We start from the raw sequence: 23,625 nt of genomic DNA, 5'->3' as shown, positions 1-23,625 counted from the left end.
TAAACCGAGCCCTATCCCTAAAACTAACCCTAACCCATACCCTACACCATACCCGAACCCCTCCCCGAAGCCGTACCCTAAGCCGTACCCTAACCCTAACCCTCAGCCTAACCTTCACCCTAACCCTAACGCGTATCCTAACCCTAACCCCTACCCTAAACCTAACACGTACCCTAATCCTAACCAATACCCTAAACAGAGCCCTAACCCTAACACTACCCCTAACCCTAACCCTAACCCATACCGTACGCCGTACCCGAACCCCTACCCGAACCCGTACCCTAAGCCGTACCCTAACCCTAACCCTCACCCTAACCCTAACCCTAGGCTACCCTTGACTGCTTCTGCCTCCAATAGATTTCCTAAGCACTAGTGTTTTAAGGAACATCTTAAAAATAGAATCCTAATGTGATTTGTTTATAATGGGTGTGTTCCTTATCTTATCCTAGTGTCTAAACTCTTCTCCATGGCTGGACATCCAAATAATATTCCTTTACGTGCTAAGGGGTATCTAGAGAGTGGGATAGGTTTAATAACTACCCTAACCCTAACGCGTACCCTAACCCTAACCCCTACCCTAAACCTATCCCCTACCCTAACCCTAACACGTACCCTAAACCTATCCAGTACCCTAAACCGAGCCCTAACCATATCATTAAGCCTAACCCTAACCCATACCCTAACCCTAACACGTACTCTAATCCTAACCCATACCCTAATCCTAACCCATACCCTAAACCGAGCCCTAACCCTAACACTAACCCTAACCCTATCCCTAACCCATACCCTACGCCGTACGCGAACCCCACACCGAACCCGTACCCTAAGCCGTACCCTAACCCTAACCATAAGCCTAACTCTAACCCTAGGCTACCCTTGACTGCTTCTGCCTCCAATAGATTTCCTAAGCACTAGTGTTTTAAGGAACAGCTTAAAATGAGAATCCTAATGTGATTTCTTTATAATGGGTGTGTTCCTTATCTTATCCTAGTGTCTAAACTCTTCTCCATGGCTAGAACCCCAATTAATATTCCTTTACGTGTTAAGGGGTATCTAGAGAGTGGGTTAGGCTTAATAACTACCCTAACCCTAACGCGTACCCTAACATTAACCCCTCCCCTAACCCTAACAGGTACCCTAATCCTAACCCGTACCCTAAACTGAGCCCTAACCCAAACACTAACCCTAACCCTAATCCTAACCCATATCCTACGCCTTATTCGAACCCAACACCGAACCCGTACCCTAAGCCGTACCCTAACCCTAACCATAAGCCTAACCCTAACCCTAGGCTACCCTTGACTGCTTCTGCCTCCAATAGATTTCCAAAGCACTAGTGTTTTAAGGAACAGCTTAAAAAGAGAATCCTAATGTGATTTCTTTATAATGAGTGTGTTCCTTATCTTATCCTAGTGCCTAAACTCTTCTCCATGGCTGGAACCCCAAATAATATTCCTTTACGTGCTAAGGGGTATCTAGAGAGTGGGAGAGGTTTAATCACTACCCTAACCCTAACGCGTACCCTAACCCTAACGCCTAGCTTAACCCTTACACGTACCATAATCCTAACCCGTACCCTAAACCGAGCCCTAACCCTAACACTAACCCTAACCCTAACCCTAACCCATACTCTACGCCGTACCCGAAACCCTCCCAGCACCCGTACCTAAGCCGTACCCTAACCCTAACCCTAAGCCTAACCCTAACGCTAGGCTACCCTTGACTGCTTCTGCCTCCAATAGATTTCCTAAGCACTAGTGTTTTAAGGAACAGCTTAAAAAGAGAATCCTAATGTGATTTCTTTATAATGTGTGTGTTCCTTATCTTATCCTAGTGTCTAAACTCTTCTCCATGGCTGGACCCCCAAATAATATTCCTTTACGTGCTAAGGGGTATCTAGAGAGTGGGATAGGTTTAATAAATACCCTAGCCCTAACGCGTACCCTAACCCTAACCCCTACCCTATCCCTAACACGTACCCTAATCCTAACCCGTACCCTAAACCGAGCCCTAACCCTATCACTAACCCTAACCCTAACCCTAAGCGATACCCTACGCCGTACCCGAAGCCCTCCCCGAACCCGTACCCTAAGCCGTACCCTAAGCCTAACCCTAAGCCTAACCTAAACCTAGGCTACCCTTGACTGCTTCTGCCTCCAATAGATTTCTTAAGCACTAGTGTTTTAAGGAACAGCTTAAAAAGAGAATCCTAATGTGATTTCTTTATAATGGGTGTGTTCCTTATCTTATCCTAGTGTCTAAACTCTTCTCCATGGCCGGACCCGCAAATAATATTCCTTTACGTGCTAAGGGGTATCTAGAGAGTGGGATAGGTTTAATAAATACCCTAACCCTAACGCGTACCCTAACCCTAACTCCTACCCTATCCCTAACACGTACCCTAATCCTAACCCGTACCCTAAACCGAGCCCTAACCCTATCACTAACCCTAACCCTAACCCATACCCTATGCCGTACCCGAAGCCCTCCCCGAACCCGTACCCTAAGCCGTACCCTAAGCCTAACCCTAAGCCTAACCCTAACCCTAGGCTACGCTTGACTGCTTCTGCCTCCCATAGATTTCCTATGCACTAGTGTTTTAAGGAACAGCTTAAAAAGAGAATCCTAATGTGATTTCTTTATAATGGGTGTGTTCCTTATCTTATCCTAGTGTCTAAACGCTTCTCCATGGCTGGACCCCCAAATAATATTCCTTTACGTGCTAAGGGGTATCTAGAGAGTGGGATAGGTTTAATAACTAACCTAACCCTAACGCGTACCCTAAACCTAACCCCTACCCTAACCGTAACACGTAACCTAATCCTAACCCGTACCCTATACCGAGCCCTAACCCTAACACTAACCCTAACCCTAACCCTAACGTATACCCTATGCCGTGCCCGAACCTCTCCCCGAACCCATACCCTAAGGCGTACCCTAACCCTAACCCTAAGCCTAACCCTAACCCTAGGCTACCCTTGCCTTCTTCTGCCTAAAATAGATTTCCTAAGCACTAGTGTTTTAAGGAACAGCTTAAAAAGAGAATCCTAATGTGATTTCTTTATAATGGGTGTGTTCCTTATCTTTTCCTAGTGTCTAAACTCTTCTCCATGGCTGGACCCCCAAATAATATTCCTTTACGTTCTAAGGGGTATCTAGAGAGTGGGATAGGTTTAATAACTAACCTAACCCTAAAGCGTACCCTAACCCTAACCCCTACCCTAACACTAACACGTACCCTAATCCTAACCCGTACCCTAAAAGGAGCCCTAACCCTAACACTAACCCTAACCCTAACCCTAACCCATACCATACGCCGTACCCGAAGCCCTCCCCGAAGCCATACCCTAAGCCGTACCCTAAGCCTAAACCTAAGCCTAACCCTAACCCTAGGCTACCCTTGAATGCTTCTGCCTCCAATAGATTTCCTAAGCACTAGTGTTTTAAGGAGCAGCTTAAAAAGAGAATCCTAATGTGATTTCCTTATAATGGGTGTGTTCCTTATTTTATCCTAGTGTCTAAACTCTTCTCCATGGCTGGACCCCCAAATAATATTCCTTTACGTGCTAAGGGGTATCTAGAGAGTGGGATAGGTTTAATAACTACCCTAACCCTAACGCGTACCCTAACCCTAACACCTACCCTATCCCTAACACGTACACTAATCCTAACCCGTACCCTAAACCGAGCCCTAACCCTATCACTAACCCTAACCCTAACCCTAAGCCGTACCCTACGCCGTACCCGAAGCCCTTCCCGAACCCGTACCCTAAGCCGTACCCTAAGCCTAACCCGAAGCCTAACCCTAACTCTAGGCTACCCTTGACTGCTTCTGCCTCCAATAGATTTCCTAAGCACTAGTGTTTTAAGGAACAGCTTAAAAAGAGAATCCTAATGTGATTTCTTTATAATGGGTGTGTTCCTTATCTTATCCTAGTGTCTAAACTCTTCTCCATGGCTGGACCCCCAAATAATATTCCTTTACGTGCTAAGGGGTATCTAGAGAGTGGGATAGGTTTAATAACTACCCTAACCCTAACGCGTACCCTAACCCTAACCACTACCCTAACCTTAACACGTACCCTAATCCTATCCCGTACACTAAACCGAGCCCTAACCCTAACACTAACCCTAACCCTAACCCTAACCCATACCCTACGCTGTACCCGAAGCCCTCCCCGAACCTGTACCCTAAGCCTAACCCTAAGCCTAACCCTAACCCTAGGCTACCCTTGACTGCTTCTGCCTCTAATAGATTTCCTAAGCACTAGTGTTTTAAGGAACAGCTTAAAAAGAGAATCCTAATGTGATTTCTTTATAATGGGTGTGTTCCTTATCTTATCCTAGTGTCTAAACTCTTCTCCATGGCTGGACCCCCAATTAATATTCCTTTACGTGCTATGGGGTATCTAGAGAGTGGGAGAGGTTTAATAACTAACCTAACCCTAACACGTACCCTAACCCTAACCCCTACCCTAACCCTAACACGTACCCTAATCCTAAACAGTACCCTAAACCGAGCCCTAACCCTAACACTAACCCTAACCCTAACCCTAACCCATACCCTATGCCGTACCTGAAGCCCTTCCCGAACCCGTACCCTAAGCCGTACCCTAAGCCTAACCCTAAGCCTAACCCTAACCCTAGGCTACCCTTGACTGCTTCTGCCTCCAATAGATTTCCTAAGCACTAGTGTTTTAAGGAACAGCTTAAAAAGAGAATCCTAAAGTGATTTCTTTATAATCTGTGTGTTCCTTATATTATCTTAGTGTCTAAACTCTTCTCCATGGCTGGACCGCCAAATAATATTCCTTTACGTGCTAAGGGGTATCTAGAGAGTGGGATAGGTTTAATAACTACCTTAACCGTAACGCGTAGCGTAACCCTAACCCCTACCCTAACCCTAACACGTACCCTAATCCTAACCCGTACCCTAAACCGAGCCCTAACCCTAACACTAACCCTAACCCTAAACCATACCCTACGTCGTACCCGAATCCCTCCCCGAACCCGTACCCTAAGCCGTACCCTAAGCCTAACCCTAAGCCTAACCCTAACCCTAACCCTAACCCTAAACCGAGCCCTATCCCTAAAACTAACCCTAACCCATACCCTACACCATACCCGAACCCCTCCCCGAACCCGTACCCTAAGCCGTACCCTAACCCTAACCCTCAGCCTAACCTTCACCCTAACCCTAACGCGTATCCTAACCCTAACCCCTACCCTAAACCTAACACGTACCCTAATCCTAACCAATACCCTAAACAGAGCCCTAACCCTAACACTACCCCTAACCCTAACCCTAACCCATACCGTACGCCGTACCCGAACCCCTACCCGAACCCGTACCCTAAGCCGTACCCTAACCCTAACCCTCACCCTAACCCTAACCCTAGGCTACCCTTGACTGCTTCTGCCTCCAATAGATTTCCTAAGCACTAGTGTTTTAAGGAACATCTTAAAAATAGAATCCTAATGTGATTTCTTTATAATGGGTGTGTTCCTTATCTTATCCTAGTGTCTAAACTCTTCTCCATGGCTGGACATCCAAATAATATTCCTTTACGTGCTAAGGGGTATCTAGAGAGTGGGATAGGTTTAATAACTACCCTAACCCTAACGCGTACCCTAACCCTAACCCCTACCCTAAACCTATCCCCTACCCTAACCCTAACACGTACCCTAAACCTATCCAGTACCCTAAACCGAGCCCTAACCATATCATTAAGCCTAACCCTAACCCATACCCTAACCCTAACACGTACTCTAATCCTAACCCATACCCTAATCCTAACCCATACCCTAAACCGAGCCCTAACCCTAACACTAACCCTAACCCTATCCCTAAACCATACCCTACGCCGTACGCGAACCCCACACCGAACCTGTACCCTAAGCCGGACCCTAACCCTAACCATAAGCCTAACTCTAACCCTAGGCTACCCTTGACTGCTTCTGCCTCCAATAGATTTCCTAAGCACTAGTGTTTTAAGGAACAGCTTAAAATGAGAATCCTAATGTGATTTCTTTATAATGGGTGTGTTCCTTATCTTATCCTAGTGTCTAAACTCTTCTCCATGGCTAGACCCCCAATTAATATTCCTTTACGTGCTAAGGGGTATCTAGAGAGTGGGTTAGGCTTAATAACTACCCTAACCCTAACGCGTACCCTAACATTAACCCCTCCCCTAACTCTAACAGGTACCCTAATCCTAACCCGTACCCTAAACTGAGCCCTAACCCAAACACTAACCCTAACCCTAATCCTAACCCATATCCTACGCCTTATTGGAACCCAACACCGAACCCGTACCCTAAGCCGTACCCTAACCCTAACCATAAGCCTAACCCTAACCCTAGGCTACCCTTGACTGCTTCTGCCTCCAATAGATTTCCAAAGCACTAGTGTTTTAAGGAACAGCTTAAAAAGAGAATCCTAATGTGATTTCTTTATAATGAGTGTGTTCCTTATCTTATCCTAGTGCCTAAACTCTTCTCCATGGCTGGAACCCCAAATAATATTCCTTTACGTGCTAAGGGGTATCTAGAGAGTGGGAGAGGTTTAATCACTACCCTAACCCTAACGCGTACCCTAACCCTAACGCCTAGCTTAACCCTTACACGTACCATAATCCTAACCCGTACCCTAAACCGAGCCCTAACCCTAACACTAACCCTAACCCTAACCCTAACGTATACCCTATGCCGTGCCCGAACCTCTCCCCGAACCCATACCCTAAGGCGTACCCTAACCCTAACCCTAAGCCTAACCCTAACCCTAGGCTACCCTTGCCTTCTTCTGCCTAAAATAGATTTCCTAAGCACTAGTGTTTTAAGGAACAGCTTAAAAAGAGAATCCTAATGTGATTTCTTTATAATGGGTGTGTTCCTTATCTTTTCCTAGTGTCTAAACTCTTCTCCATGGCTGGACCCCCAAATAATATTCCTTTACGTTCTAAGGGGTATCTAGAGAGTGGGATAGGTTTAATAACTAACCTAACCCTAAAGCGTACCCTAACCCTAACCCCTACCCTAACACTAACACGTACCCTAATCCTAACCCGTACCCTAAAAGGAGCCCTAACCCTAACACTAACCCTAACCCTAACCCTAACCCATACCATACGCCGTACCCGAAGCCCTCCCCGAAGCCATACCCTAAGCCGTACCCTAAGCCTAAACCTAAGCCTAACCCTAACCCTAGGCTACCCTTGAATGCTTCTGCCTCCAATAGATTTCCTAAGCACTAGTGTTTTAAGGAGCAGCTTAAAAAGAGAATCCTAATGTGATTTCTTTATAATGGGTGTGTTCCTTATTTTACCCTAGTGTCTAAACTCTTCTCCATGGCTGGACCCCCAAATAATATTCCTTTACGTGCTAAGGGGTATCTAGAGAGTGGGATAGGTTTAATAACTACCCTAACCCTAACGCGTACCCTAACCCTAACACCTACCCTATCCCTAACACGTACACTAATCCTAACCCGTACCCTAAACCGAGCCCTAACCCTATCACTAACCCTAACCCTAACCCTAAGCCGTACCCTACGCCGTACCCGAAGCCCTCCCCGAACCCGTACCCTAAGCCGTACCCTAAGCCTAACCCGAAGCCTAACCCTAACTCTAGGCTACCCTTGACTGCTTCTGCCTCCAATAGATTTCCTAAGCACTAGTGTTTTAAGGAACAGCTTAAAAAGAGAATCCTAAAGTGATTTCTTTATAATCTGTGTGTTCCTTATATTATCTTAGTGTCTAAACTCTTCTCCATGGCTGGACCGCCAAATAATATTCCTTTACGTGCTAAGGGGTATCTAGAGAGTGGGATAGGTTTAATAACTACCTTAACCGTAACGCGTAGCGTAACCCTAACCCCTACCCTAACCCTAACACGTACCCTAATCCTAACCCGTACCCTAAACCGAGCCCTAACCCTAACACTAACCCTAACCCTAAACCATACCCTACGCCGTACCCGAATCCCTCCCCGAACCCGTACCCTAAGCCGTACCCTAAGCCTAACCCTAAGCCTAACCCTAACCCTAACCCTAACCCTAAACCGAGCCCTATCCCTAAAACTAACCCTAACCCATACCCTACACCATACCCGAACCCCTCCCCGAACCCGTACCCTAAGCCGTACCCTAACCCTAACCCTCAGCCTAACCTTCACCCTAACCCTAACGCGTATCCTAACCCTAACCCCTACCCTAAACCTATCCCCTACCCTAACCCTAACACGTACCCTAAACCTATCCGGTACCCTAAACCGAGCCCTAACCATATCATTAAGCCTAACCCTAACCCATACCCTAACCCTAACACGTACTCTAATCCTAACCCATACCCTAATCCTAACCCATACCCTAAACCGAGCCCTAACCCTAACACTAACCCTAACCCTATCCCTAACCCATACCCTACGCGGTACGCGAACCCCACACCGAACCCGTACCCTAAGCCGTACCCTACGCCTAACCCTAAGCCTAACGCTAACCCTAGGCTACCCTTGAATGCTTCTGCCTCCAATAGATTTCCTAAGCACTAGTGTTTTAAGGAGCAGCTTAAAAAGAGAATCCTAATGTGATTTCTTTATAATGGGTGTGTTTCTTATCTTATCCTACGGTCTAAACTCTTCTCCATGGCTGGACCCCCATATAATATTCCTTTACGTGCTAAGGGGTATCTCGAGAGTGGGATAGGTTTAATAACTACCCTAACCCTAATGCGTACCCTAACCCTAACCCCTATCCTAACCCTAACACGTACCCTAATCCTAACCCGTACCCTAAACGGAGCCCTAACCCTAACACTAACCCAAACCCTAACCCTAACCCATACCCTAAGCCGTACCCGAACCCCTCCCCGAACCCGTACTCTAAGCCGTACCCTAAGCCTAACCCCAAGCCTCACCCTAACCCTAGGCTACCCTTGACTGCTTCTGCCTCCAATAGATTTCCTAAGCACTAGTGTTTTAAGGAACAGCTTAAAAAGAGAATCCTAATGTGATTTCTTTATAATGTGTGTGTTCCTTATATTATCTTAGTGTCTAAACTCTTCTCCATGGATGGACCCCCAAATAATATTGCTTTACATGCTAAGGGGTATCTAGAGAGTGGGATAGGTTTAATAACTACCCTAACCCTAACGCGTACCCTAACCCTAACCCCTACCCTAACCCTAACACGTACCCTAATCCTAACCTGTACCCTAAACCGAGACCTAACCCTAACACTAACCCTAACCCTAACCCATACCCTACGCCGTACCCGAAGCCCTCCCCGAACCCGAACCCTAAGCCGTACCCTAAGCCTAATCCTAAGCCTAACCCTAAACCTAGGCTACCCTTGACTGCTTCTGCCTCCAATAGATTTCTTAAGCACTAGTGTTTTAAGGAACAGCTTAAAAAGAGAATCCTAATGTGATTTCTTTATAATGTGTGTGTTCCTTATCTTATCCGAGTGTCTAAACTCTTCTCCATGGTTGGATCCCCAAATAATATTCCTTTACGTGCTAAGGGTTATCTAGAGAGTGGGATAGGTTTACTAACTACCCTAACCCTAACGCGTACCCTAACCCTAACCCCTACCCTAACACTAACACGTACCCTAATCCTAACCCTTACCCTAAACCGAGCCCTAACCCTAACACTAACCCTAAACCTAACCGAAACCCATGCCCTACGCCGTACCCGAAGCCCTCCCCGAACCCGTACCCTAAGCCGTACCCTATGCCTAACCCTAAGCCTAACCCTAACCCTAGGCTACCCTTGACTGCTTCTGCCTCCAATAGATTTCCTAAGCACTAGTGTTTTAAGGAACAGTTTAAAAAGAGAATCCTAATGTGATTTCTTTATAATGGGTGTGTTCCTTATCTTATCCTAGTGTCTAAACTCTTCTCCATGGCTGGACCCCCAAATAATATTCCTTTACGTGCTAAGGGGTATCTAGAGAGAGGGATAGGTTTAATAACTACCCTAACCCTAACGCGTACCCTAACCCTAACCACTACCCTAACCCTAACACGTACCCTAATCCTATCCCGTACACTAAACCGAGCCCTAACCCTAACACTAACCCTAACCCTAACCCTAACCCATACCCTACGCTGTACCCGAAGCCCTCCCCGAACCCGTACCCTAAGCCGTACCCTAAGCCTAACCCTAAGCCTAACCCTAACCCTAGGCTATCCTTGACTGTTTCTGCCTCCCATAGATTTCCTATGCACTAGTGTTTTAAGGAACAGCTTAAAAAGAGAATCCTAATGTGATTTCTTTATAATGCGTGTGTTCCTTATCTTATCCTAGTGTCTAAACTCTTCTCCATGGCTGGACCCCCAAATAATATTCCTTTACGTGCTATGGGGTATCTAGAGAGTGGGATAGGTTTAATAACTACCCTAACCCTAACACGTACCCTAACCCTAACCCCTACCCTAACCCTAACACGTACCCTAATCCTAAACAGTACCCTAAACCGAGCCCTAACCCTAACACGAACCCTAACCCTAACCCATACCTTACGCCGTACCCGAAGCCCTCCCCGAACCCGTACCCTAAGCCGTACCCTAAGCCGTACCCTAAGCCTAAACTTAACCCTAGGCTACCCTTGACTGCTTCTGCCTCCAATAGATTTCCTAAGCACTAGTATTTTAACGAACAACTTAAAAAGAGAATCCTAATGTGATTTCTTTATAATGGGTGTGTTCCTTATCTTATCCTAGTGTGTAAACGCTTCTCCATGGCTGGACCCCCAAATAATATTCCTTTACGTGCTAAGGGGTATCTAGAGAGTGGGATAGGTTTAATAACTACCCTAACCCTAACGCGTACCCTAAACCTAACCCCTACCCTAACCCTAACACGTAACCTAATCCTAACCCGTACCCTAAACCGAGCCCTAACCCTAAAACTAACCCTAACCCTAACCCTAACGCATATCCTATGTCGTGCCCGAACCTCTCCCCGAACCCATACCCTAATCCGTACCCTAACCCTAACCCTAAGCCTAACCCTAACCCTAGGCTACCCTTGCCTGCTTCTGCCTAAAATAGATTTCCTAAGCACTAGTGTTTTAAGGAACAGCTTAAAAAGAGCATCCTAAAGTGATTTCTTTATAATGGGTGTGTTCCTTATCTTATCCTAGTGTCTAAACTCTTCTCCATGGCTGGACCCCCAAATAATATTCCTTTACGTGCTAAGGGGTATCTAGAGAGTGGGATAGGTTTAATCACTACCCTAACCCTAACGCGTACCCTAACCCTAACCCCTACCCTAACCCTAACACGTACCCTAATCCTGACCTGTACCCTACACCGAGCCCTAACCCTAACACTAACCCTATCCCTAACCGTAACGCATACCCTACACCGGGCCCGAACCTCTCCCCGAACCCATAACCTAAGCCGTACCCTAAACCTAACCCTAAGCCTAACCCTAACCCTAGGCTACCCTTGCCTGCTTCTGCCTCCAATAGATTTCATAAGCACTAGTGTTTTAAGGAACAGCTTAAAAAGAGATTCCTAATGTGATTTCTTTATAATGGGTGTGTTCCTTATCTTTTCCTAGTGTCTAAACTCTTCTCCATGGCTGGACCCCCAAATAATATTCCTTTACGTTCTAAGGGGTATCTAGAGAGTGGAATAGGTTTAATAAGTACCCTAACCCTAACGCGTACCCTAACCCTAACCCCTACCCTAACCCTAACACGTACCCTAATCCTAACCCGTACCCTAAACCGAGCCCTAACCCTAACACGAACCCTAACCCTAACCCTAACCCATACCCTACGCCGTACCCGAAGCCCTCCCCGAACCCGTACCCTAAGCCTAACCCTAAGCCTAACCCTAACCCTAGGCTACCCTTGACAGCTTCTGCCTCCAATAGATTTCCTAAGCACTAGTGTTTTAAGGAACAGCTTAAAAAGAGAATCCTAATGTGATTTCTTTATAAAGGGTGTGTTCCTTATCTTATCCTAGTGTCTAAACTCTTCTCCATGGCTGGACCCCCAAATAATATTCATTTACGTTTTAAGGGGTATCTAGAGAGTGGAATAGGTTTAATAAGTACCCTAACCCTAACGCGTACCGTAACCCTAACCCCTACCCTAACCCTAACACGTACTCTAATCCTAACCCTTACCCTAAACCGAGCCCTAACCCTAACACTAACCCTAACCCTAACCCTAACCCATACTCTACGCCGTACCCGAAGCCCTCCCCGAACCCGTACCCTAAGCCTAACCCTAAGCCTAACCCTAACCCTAGGCTACCCTTGACTGCTTCTGCCTCCAATAGATTTCCTAAGCACTAGTGTTTTAAGGAACAGCTTAAAAAGAGAATCCTAATGTGATTTCTTTATAATGGGTGTGTTCCTTATCTTATCCTAGTGTCTAAATTCTTCTCCATGGCTGGACCCCCAAATAATATTCATTTACGTGCTAAGGAGTATCTAGAGAGTGGGATAGGTTTCATACCTACCCTAAACCAAATGCGTATCCTAACCCTAACACCTACCCTAACCCTAACAAGTACCCTAATCCTAACCCGTACCCTAAACGGAGCCCTAACCCTAACACTAACCCAAACCCTAAACCTAACCCATACCCTACGCCGTACCCAAAAACCTCCCCGAACCCATACCATAAGCCGTACCCTAAGCCTATCCCCAAGCCTCACCCTAACCTTAGGCTACCCTTGACTGCTTCTGCCTCCAATAGATTTCCTAAGCACTAGTGTTTTAAGGAACAGCTTAAAAAGAGAATCCTAATGTGATTTCTTTATAATGGGTGTGTTCCTTATCTTATCCTAGTGTCTAAACTCTTCTCCATAGCTGGACCCCCAAATAATATTCCTTTACGTGCTAAGGGGTATCTAGAGAGTGGGATAGGTTTAATAACTAACCTAACCCTAAAGCGTACCCTAACCCTAACCCCTACCCTAACACTAACACGTACCCTAATCCTAACCCGTACCCTAAACGGAGCCCTAACCCTAACACTAACCCTAACCCTAACCCTAACCCATACCATACGCCGTACCCGAAGCCCTCCCCGAAGCCTTACCCTAAGCCGTACCCTAAGCCTAAACCTAAGCCTAACCCTAACCCTAGGCTACCCTTGAATGCTTCTGCCTCCAATAGATTTCCTAAGCACTAGTGTTTTAAGGAGCAGCTTAAAAAGAGAATCCTAATGTGATTTCTTTATAATGGGTGTGTTCCTTATCTTATCCTAGTGTCTAAACTCTTCTCCATGGCTGGACCCACAAAAAATATTCCTTTACGTGCTAAGGGGTATCTAGAGAGTGGGATAGGTTTAATAACTACCCTAACCCTAACGCGTACCCTAACCCTAACACCTACCCTATCCCTAACACGTACACTAATCCTAACCCGTAACCTAAACCGAGCCCTAACCCTATCACTAACCCTAACCCTAACCCTAAGCCGTACCCTACGCCGTACCCGAAGCCCTCCCCGAACCCGTACCCTAAGCCGTACCCTAAGCCTAACCCGAAGCCTAACCCTAACCCTAGGCTACCCTTGACTGCTTCTGCCTCCAATAGATTTCCTAAGCACTAGTGTTTTAAGGAACAGCTTAAAAAGAGAATCCTAATGTGATTTCTTTATAATGGGTGTGTTCCTTATCTTATCCTAGTGTCTAAACTCTTCTCCATGGCTGGACCCCCAAATAATATTCCTTTACATGCTAAGGGGTATCTAGAGAGTGGGATAGGTTTAATAACTACCCTAACCCTAACGCGTACCCTAACCCTAACCCCTACCCTAACCTTAACACGTACCCTAATCCTAACCCGTACCCTAAACCGAGCCCTAACCCTAACACTAACCCTAACCCTACCCCTAACCCATACCCTACGCCGTACCCGAAGCCCTCCCCGAAGCCATACCCTAAGCCGTACCCTACGCCTAAACCTAAGCCTAAACCTAACCATAGGCTACCCTTGAATGCTTCTGCCTCCAATAGATTTCCTAAGCACTAGTGTTTTAAGGAGCAGCTTAAAAAGAGAATCCTAATTTGATTTCTTTATAATGGGTGTGTTCCTTATCTTATCCTAGTGTCTAAACTCTTCTCCATGGCTGGACCCCCAAATAATATTCCTTTACATGCTAAGGGGTATCTAGAGAGTGGGATAGGTTTAATAACTACCCTAACCCTAACGCGTACCCTAACCCTAACCCCTACCCTAACCCTAACACGTACCCTAATCCTAACCTGTACCCTAAACCGAGACCTAACCCTAACACTAACCCTAACCCTAACCCATACCCTACGCCGTACCCGAAGCCCTCCCCGAACCCGTACCCTAAGCCGTACCCTAAGCCTAACCCTAACCCTAGGCTACCCTTGACTGCTTCTGCCTCCCATAGATTTCCTAGGCACTAGTGTTTTAAGGAACAGCTTAAAAAGAGAATCCTAATGTGATTTCTTTATAATATGTGTGTTCCTTATCTTCTCCGAGTGTCTAAACTCTTCTCCATGGCTGGACCCCCAAATAATATTCCTTTACGTGCTAAGGGGTATCTAGAGAGTGGGATACGTTTAATAACTACCCTAACCCTAACGCGTACCCTAACCCTAACCCCTACCCTAACACTAACACGTACCCTAATCCTAACCCTTACCCTAAACCGAGCCCTAACCCTAACACTAACCCTAAACCTAACCCTAACCCATGCCCTACGCCGTACCCGAAGCCCTCCCCGAACCCGTAACCTAAGCCGTACCCTAACCCTAACCATAAGCCTAACTCTAACCCTAGGCTACCCTTGACTGCTTCTGCCTCCAATAGATTTCCTAAGCACTAGTGTTTTAAGGAACAGCTTAAAAAGAGAATCCTAATGTGATTTCTTTATAATGTGTGTGTTCCTTATCTTATCCTAGTGCCTAAACTCTTCTCCATGGCTGGAACCCCAAATAATATTCCTTTACGTGCTAAGGGGTATCTAGAGAGTGGGAGAGGTTTAATCACTACCCTAACCCTAACGCGTACCCTAACCCTAACGCCTAGCTTAACCCTTACACGTACCATAATCCTAACCCGTACCCTAAACCGAGCCCTAACCCTAACACTAACCCTAACCCTAACCCTAACCCATACTCTACGCCGTACCCGAAACCCTCCCAGCACCCGTACCTAAGCCGTACCCTAACCCTAACCCTAAGCCTAACCCTAACGCTAGGCTACCCTTGACTGCTTCTGCCTCCAATAGATTTCCTAAGCACTAGTGTTTTAAGGAACAGCTTAAAAAGAGAATCCTAATGTGATTTCTTTATAATGTGTGTGTTCCTTATCTTATCCTAGTGTCTAAACTCTTCTCCATGGCTGGACCCCCAAATAATATTCCTTTACGTGCTAAGGGGTATCTAGAGAGTGGGATAGGTTTAATAAATACCCTAGCCCTAACGCGTACCCTAACCCTAACCCCTACCCTATCCCTAACACGTACCCTAATCCTAACCCGTACCCTAAACCGAGCCCTAACCCTATCACTAACCCTAACCCTAACCCTAAGCGATACCCTACGCCGTACCCGAAGCCCTCCCCGAACCCGTACCCTAAGCCGTACCCTAAGCCTAACGCTAAGCCTAACCCTAAACCTAGGCTACCCTTGACTGCTTCTGCCTTCAATAGATTTCCTAAGCACTAGTGTTTTAAGGAACAGCTTAAAAAGAGAATCCTAATGTGATTTCTTTATAATGGGTGTGTTCCTTATCTTATCCTAGTGTCTAAACTCTTCTCCATGGCCGGACCCCCAAATAATATTCCTTTACGTGCTAAGGGGTATCTAGAGAGTGGGATAGGTTTAATAAATACCCTAACCCTAACGCGTACCCTAACCCTAACCCCTACCCTATCCCTAACACGTACCCTAATCCTAACCCGTACCCTAAACCGAGCCCTAACCCTATCACTAACCCTAACCCTAACCCTAAGCCATACCCTACGCCGTACCCGAAGCCCTCCCCGAACCCGTACCCTAAGCCGTACCCTAAGCCTAACCCTAACCCTAGGCTACGCTTGACTGCTTCTGCCTCCCATAGATTTCCTATGCACTAGTGTTTTAAGGAACAGCTTAAAAAGAGAATCCTAATGTGATTTCTTTATAATGGGTGTGTTCCTTATCTTATCCTAGTGTCTAAACGCTTCTCCATGGCTGGACCCCCAAATAATATTCCTTTACGTGCTAAGGGGTATCTAGAGAGTGGGATAGGTTTAATAACTAACCTAACCCTAACGCGTACCCTAAACCTAACCCCTACCCTAACCGTAACACGTAACCTGATCCTAACCCGTACCCTAAACCGAGCCCTAACCCTAACACTAACCCTAACCCTAACCCTAACGCATACCCTATGCCGTGCCCGAACCTCTCCCCGAACCCATACCCTAAGCCGTACCCTAACCCTAACCCTAAGCCTAACCCTAACCCTAGGCTACCCTTGCCTGCTTCTGCCTAAAATAGATTTCCTAAGCACTAGTGTTTTAAGGAACAGCTTAATAAGAGAATCCTAATGTGATTTCTTTATAATGGGTGTGTTCCTTATCTTTTCCTAGTGTCTAAACTCTTCTCCATGGCTGGACCCCCAAATAATATTCCTTTACGGTCTAAGGGGTATCTAGAGAGTGGGATAGGTTTAATAACTAACCTAACCCTAAAGCGTACCCTAACCCTAACCCCTACCCTAACACTAACACGTACCCTAATCCTAACCCGTACCCTAAAAGGAGCCCTAACCCTAACACTAACCCTAACCCTAACCCTAACCCATACCATACGCCGTACCCGAAGCCCTCCCCGAAGCCATACCCTAAGCCGTACTCTAAGCCTAAACCTAAGCCTAACCCTAACCCTAGGCTACCCTTGAATGCTTCTGCCTCCAATAGATATCCTAAGCACTAGTGTTTTAAGGAGCAGCTTAAAAAGAGAATCCTAATGTGATTTCTTTATAATGGGTGTGTTCCTTATTTTATCCTAGTGTCTAAACTCTTCTCCATGGCTGGACCCCCAAATAATATTCCTTTACGTGCTAAGGGGTATCTAGAGAGTGGGATAGGTTTAATAACTACCCTAACCCTAACGCGTACCCTAACCCTAACACCTACCCTATCCCTAACACGTACACTAATCCTAACCCGTACCCTAAACCGAGCCCTAACCCTATCACTAACCCTAACCCTAACCCTAAGCCGTACCCTACGCCGTACCCGAAGCCCTCCCCGAACCCGTACCCTAAGCCATACCCTAAGCCTAACCCGAAGCCTAACCCTAACTCTAGGCTACCCTTGACTGCTTCTGCCTCCAATAGATTTCCTAAGCACTAGTGTTTTAAGGAACAGCTTAAAAAGAGAATCCTAATGTGATTTCTTTGTAATGGGTGTGTTCCTTATCTTATCATAGTGTCTAAACTCTTCTCCATGGCTGGACCCCCAAATAATATTCCTTTACATGCTAAGGGGTATCTAGAGAGTGGGATAGGTTTAATAACTACCCTAACCCTAACGCGTACCCTAACCCTAACCACTACCCTAACCTTAACCCGTACCCTAATCCTATCCCGTACACTAAACTGAGCCCTAACCCTAACACTAACCCTAACCCTAACCCTAACCCATACCCTATGCTCTAACCGAAGCCCTCCCCGAACCCGTACCCTAAGCCGTACCCTAAGCCTAACCCTAAGCCTAACGCTAACCCTAGGCTACCCTGGACTGCTTCTGCCTCCCATAGATTTCCTATGAACTAGTGTTTTAAGGAACAGCTTAAAAAGAGAATCCTAATGTGATTTCTTTATAATGGGTGTGTTCCTTATCTTATCCTAGTGTCTAAACTCTTCTCCATGGCTGGAGCCACAAATAATATTCCTTTACGTGCTATGGGGTATCTAGAGAGTGGGATAGGTTTAATAACTACCCTAACCCTAACACGTACCCTAACCCTAACCCCTACCCTAACCCTAACACGTACCCTAATCCTAAACAGTACCCTAAACCGAGCCCTAACCCTAACACTAACCCTAACCCTAACCCTAACCCATACCCTACGCCGTACCCGAAGCCCTCCCTGAACCCGTACCCTAAGCCGTTCCCTAAGCCTAACCCTAAGCCTAACCCTAAACCTAGGCTACCCTTGACTGCTTCTGCCTCCAATAGATTTCGTAAGCACTAGTGTTTTAAGGAACAGCTTAAAAAGAGAATCCTAATGTGATATCTTTATAATGTGTGTGTTCCTTATATTATCTTAGTGTCTAAACTCTTCTCCATGGCTGGACCCCCAAATAATATTCCTTTACGTGCTACGGGGTATCTAGAGAGAGGGATAGGTTTAATAACTACCCTAACCCTAACGCGTACCCTAACCCTAACCCCTACCGTAACCCTAACACATACCCTAATCCTAACCCGTACCTTAAACCGAGCCCTAACCCTAACACTAACCCTAACACTAACCCTAAGCCATACCCTATGCCGTACCAGAAACCCTCCCCGAACCCGTACCCTAAGCCGTACCCTAAGCCTAACCCCAAGACTAACCCTAAGCCTAGGCTACCCTTGACTGCTTCTGCCTCCAATATTTTTCCTAAGCACTAGTGTTTTAAGGAACAGCTTAAAAAGAGAATCCTAATGTGATTTCTTTATAATGGGTGTGTTCCCTATCTTATCCTACTGTCTAAACTCTTCTCCATGGCTGGACCCCCAAATAATATTCCTTTACGTGCTAAGGGGTATCTAGAGAGTGGGATAGGTTTAATAACTACCCTAACCCTAACGCGTACCCTAACCCTAACCCCTACCCTATCCCTAACACGTACCCTAACCCTAACCCGTACCCTAAACCGAGCCCTAACCCTATCACTAACCCTAACCCTAACCCTAAGCCATACCCTACGCCGTACCCGAAGCCCTCCCCGAACCCGAACCCTAAGCCGTACCCTAAGCCTAACCCTAAGCCTAACCCTAACCCTAGGCTACCCTTGACTGCTTCTGCCTCTAATAGATTTCCTAAGCACTAGTGTTTTAAGGAACAGCTTAAAAAGAGAATCCTAAAGTGATTTCTTTATAATGGGTGTGTTCCTTATCTTATCCTAGTGTCTAAACTCTTCTCCATGGCTGGACCCCCAAATAATATTCCTTTACGTGCTAAGGGGTATCTAGAGAGTGGGATAGGTTTAATAACTACCCTAACCCTAACGCGTACCCTAACCCTAACCACTACCCTAACCTTAACACGTACCCTAATCCTATCCCGTACACTAAACCGAGCCCTAACCCTAACACTAACCCTAACCCTAACCCTAACCCATACCCTACGCTGTACCCGAAGCCCTCCCCGAACCCGTACCCTAAGCCGTACCCTAAGCCTAACCCTAACCCTAGGCTACCCTTGACTGCTTCTGCCTCTAATAGATTTCCTAAGCACTAGTGTTTTAAGGAACAGCTTAAAAAGAGAATCCTAATGTGATTTCTTTATAATGGGTGTGTTCCTTATCTTATCCTAGTGTCTAAACTCTTCTCCATGGCTGCCCCCAAATAATATTCCTTTACGTGCTATGGGGTATCTAGAGAGTGGGAGAGGTTTAATAACTAACCTAACCCTAACACGTACCCTAACCCTAACCCCTACCCTAACCCTAACACGTACCCTAATCCTAAACAGTACCCTAAACCGAGCCCTAACCCTAACCCTAACCCTAACCCTAACCCTAACCCATACCCTATGCCGTACCTGAAGCCCTCCCCGAACCCGTACCCTAAGCCGTACCCTAAGCCTAACCCTAAGCCTAACCCTAACCCTAGGCTACCCTTGACTGCTTCTGCCTCCAATAGATTTCCTAAGCACAAGTGTTTTAAGGAACAGCTTAAAAAGAGAATCCTAAAGTGATATCATTATAATCTGTGTGTTCCTTATATTATCTTAGTGTCTAAACTCTTCTCCATGGCTGGACCGCCAAATAATATTCCTTTACGTGCTAAGGGGTATCTACAGAGTGGGATAGGTTTAATAACTACCCTAACCCTAACGCGTACCCTAACCCTAACACCTATCCTAACCCTTACCCTAAACCGAGCCCTAACCCTAACACTAACCCTAACCCTAACCCTAACCCATACCCTACGCCATATCCGAAGCCCTCCCCGAACCAGTACCCTAAGCCGTACCCTAAGCCTAACCCTAAGCCTAACCCTAACCCTAGGCTACCCTTGACTGCTTCTGCCTCCAATAGGTTTCCTAAGCACTAGTGTTTTAAGGAACAGCTTAAAAAGAGAATCCTAATGTGATTTCTTTATAATGGGTGTGTTCTTTATCTTATCCTAGTGTCTAAACTCTTCTCCATGGCTGGACGCCCAAATAATATTCCTTTACGTGCTAAGGGGTATCTAGAGAGTGGGATAGGTTTAATCACTACCCTAACCGTAACGCGTACCCTAACCCCTACCCTAACCCTAACACGTACCCTAATCCTAACCCGTAACCTAAACCGAGCCCTAACCCTAACACTAACCCTAACCCTAACCCTAACCCATACCCTACGCCGTACCCGAAGCCCTCCCCGAACCCGTACCCTAAGCCGTACCCTAAGACTAACCCTAAGCCTAACCCTAACCCTAGGCTACCCTTGACTGCTTCTGCCTCCAATAGATTTCCTAAGCACTAGTGTTTTAAGGAACAGCTTAAAAAGAGAATCCTAATGTCATTTCTTTATAATGGGTGTGTTCTTTATCTTATCCTAGTGTCTAAACTCTTCTCCATGGCTGGACGCCCAAATAATATTCCTTTACGTGCTAAGGGGTATCTAGAGAGTGGGATAGGTTTAATAACTACCCTAACCCTAACGCGTACCCTAACCCTAACCCCTATCCTAACCCTTACCCTAAACCGAGCCCTAACCCTAACACTAACCCTAACCCTAACCCTAACCCATGCCCTACGCCATATCCGAAGCCCTCCCCGAACCCGTACCCTAAGCCGTACCCTAAGCCTAACCCTAAGCCTAACCCTAACCCTAGGCTACCCTTGACTGCTTCTGCCTCCAATAGATTTCCTAAGCACTAGTGTTTTAAGGAACAGCTTAAAAAGAGAATCCTAATGTGATTTCTTTATAATGGGTGTGTTCTTTATCTTATCCTAGTGTCTAAACTCTTCTCCATGGCTGGAAGCCCAAATAACATTCCTTTACGTGCTAAGGGGTATCTAGAGAGTGGGATAGGTTTAATCACTACCCTAACCCTAACGCGTACCCTAACCCCTACCCTAACCCTAACACGTACCCTAATCCTAACCCGTACCCTAAACCGAGCCCTAACCCTAACACTAACCCTAACCCTAACCCATACCCTACGCCGTACCCGAAGCCCTCCCCGAACCCGTACCCTAAGCCGTACCCTAAGCCTAACCCTAAGCCTAACCCTAACCCTAGGCTACCCTTGACTGCTTCTGCCTCTAATAGATTTCCTAAGCACTAGTGTTTTAAGGAACAGCTTAAAAAGAGAATCCTAATGTGATTTCTTAATAATGGGTGTGTTCCTTATCTTATCCTAGTGTCTAAACGCTTCTCCATGGCTGGACCCCCAAATAATATTCCTTTACGTGCTAAGGGGTATCTAGAGAGTGGGATAGGTTTAATAACTACCCTAACCCTAACGCCTACCCTAAACCTAACCCCTGCCCTAACCCTAACACGTAACCTAATCCTAACCCGTACCCTAAACCGAGCCCTAACCCTAAAACTAACCCTAACCGTAACCCTAACCCATACCCTACGCCGTGCCCGAACCTCTCCCCGAACCCATACCCTAAGCCGTACCCTAACCCTAACCCTAAGCCTAACCCTAACCCTAGGCTACCCTTGCCTGCTTCTGCCTCCAATGGATTTCCTAAGCACTAGTGTTTTAAGGAACAGCTTAAAAACAGAATCCTAATGTGATTTCTTTATAGTGGGTGTGTTCCTTATCTTATCCTAGTGTCTAAACTCTTCTCCATGGCTGGACCCCCAAATAATATTCCTTTACGTGCTAAGGGGTATCTAGAGAGTGGGATAGGTTTAATAACTACCCTAACCCTAAAGCGTACCCTAACCCTAACCCCTACACTAACACTAACACGTACCCTAATCCTAACCCGTACCCTAAACCGAGCCCTAACCCTAACACTAACCCTAACCCTACCCCTAACCCATACCCTACGCCGTACCCGAAGCCCTCCCCGAAGCCATACCCTAAGCGGTACCCTAAGCCTAAACCTAACCCTAAACCTAACCCTAGGCTACCCTTGAATGCTTCTGCCTCCAATAGATTTCCTAAGCACTAGTGTTTTAAGGAGCAGCTTAAAAAGAGAATCCTAATGTGATTTCTTTATAATGGGTGTGTTTCTTATCTTATCCTAGGGTCTAAACTCTTCTCCATGGCTGGACCCCCATATAATATTCCTTTACGTGCTAAGGGGTATCTCGAGAGTGGGATAGGTTTAATAACTACCCTAACCCTAATGCGTACCCTAACCCTAACCCCTATCCTAACCCTAACACGTACCCTAATCCTAACCCGTACCCTAAACGGAGCCCTAACCCTAACACTAACCCAAACCCTAACCCTAACCCATACCCTAAGCCGTACCCGAACCCCTCCCCGAACCCGTACTCTAAGCCGTACCCTAAGCCTAACCCCAAGCCTCACCCTAACCCTAGGCTACCCTTGACTGCTTCTGCCTCCAATAGATTTCCTAAGCACTAGTGTTTTAAGGAACAGCTTAAAAAGAGAATCCTAATGTGATTTCTTTATAATGTGTGTGTTCCTTATATTATCTTAGTGTCTAAACTCTTCTCCATGGATGGACCCCCAAATAATATTGCTTTACATGCTAAGGGGTATCTAGAGAGTGGGATAGGTTTAATAACTACCCTAACCCTAACACGTACCCTAACCCTAACCCCTACCCTAACCCTAACACGTACCCTAATCCTAACCTGTACCCTAAACCGAGACCTAACCCTAACACTAACCCTAACCCTAACCCATACCCTACGCCGTACCCGAAGCACTCCCCGAACCCGAACCCTAAGCCGTACCCTAAGCCTAATCCTAAGCCTAACCCTAAACCTAGGCTACCCTTGACTGCTTCTGCCTCCAATAGATTTCTTAAGCACTAGTGTTTTAAGGAACAGCTTAAAAAGAGAATCCTAATGTGATTTCTTTATAATGTGTGTGTTCCTTATCTTATCCGAGTGTCTAAACTCTTCTCCATGGCTGGACCCCCAAATAATATTCCTTTACGGTCTAAGGGTTATCTAGAGAGTGGGATAGGTTTAATAACTACCCTAACCCTAACGCGTACCCTAACCCTAACCCCTACCCTAACACTAACACGTACCCTAATCCTAACCCTTACCCTAAACCGAGCCCTAACCCTAACACTAACCCTAAACCTAACCGAAACCCATGCCCTACGCCGTACCCGAAGCCCTCCCCGAACCCGTACCCTAAGCCGTACCCTATGCCTAACCCTAAGCCTAACCCTAACCCTAGGCTACCCTTGACTGCTTCTGCCTCCAATAGATTTCCTAAGCACTAGTGTTTTAAGGAACAGTTTAAAAAGAGAATCCTAATGTGA

General features: G+C 46.3%; 1 long non-coding RNA gene across 2 annotated transcripts in view; it reads right to left on the bottom strand.

The window, feature by feature from the left end:
- LOC309647333 overlaps positions 1–23,625 on the bottom strand; it is a 320,722-nt gene that overhangs the window by 228,396 nt on the left and 68,701 nt on the right. The window contains exon 1 of one of the 2 annotated variants that reach the window (XR_014255980.1): positions 6,091–6,180. The exons of the other annotated variant lie outside the window; for it this stretch is intronic. This is a non-coding gene — a long non-coding RNA (uncharacterized lncRNA). Of the gene's footprint in view, positions 1–6,090; positions 6,181–23,625 lie in introns of those variants that run through there. 2 annotated transcript variants of the gene reach the window in all.

The sequence above is a fragment of the Balaenoptera physalus genome (genome assembly GCF_965194825.1).
Source record: "Balaenoptera physalus genome assembly, chromosome: 18".
Taxonomy (NCBI): domain Eukaryota; kingdom Metazoa; phylum Chordata; class Mammalia; order Artiodactyla; family Balaenopteridae; genus Balaenoptera; species Balaenoptera physalus.
The sequence above is the reverse complement of the archived record's forward strand: the minus strand, read 5'-3'. Positions and strand labels throughout refer to the sequence as shown.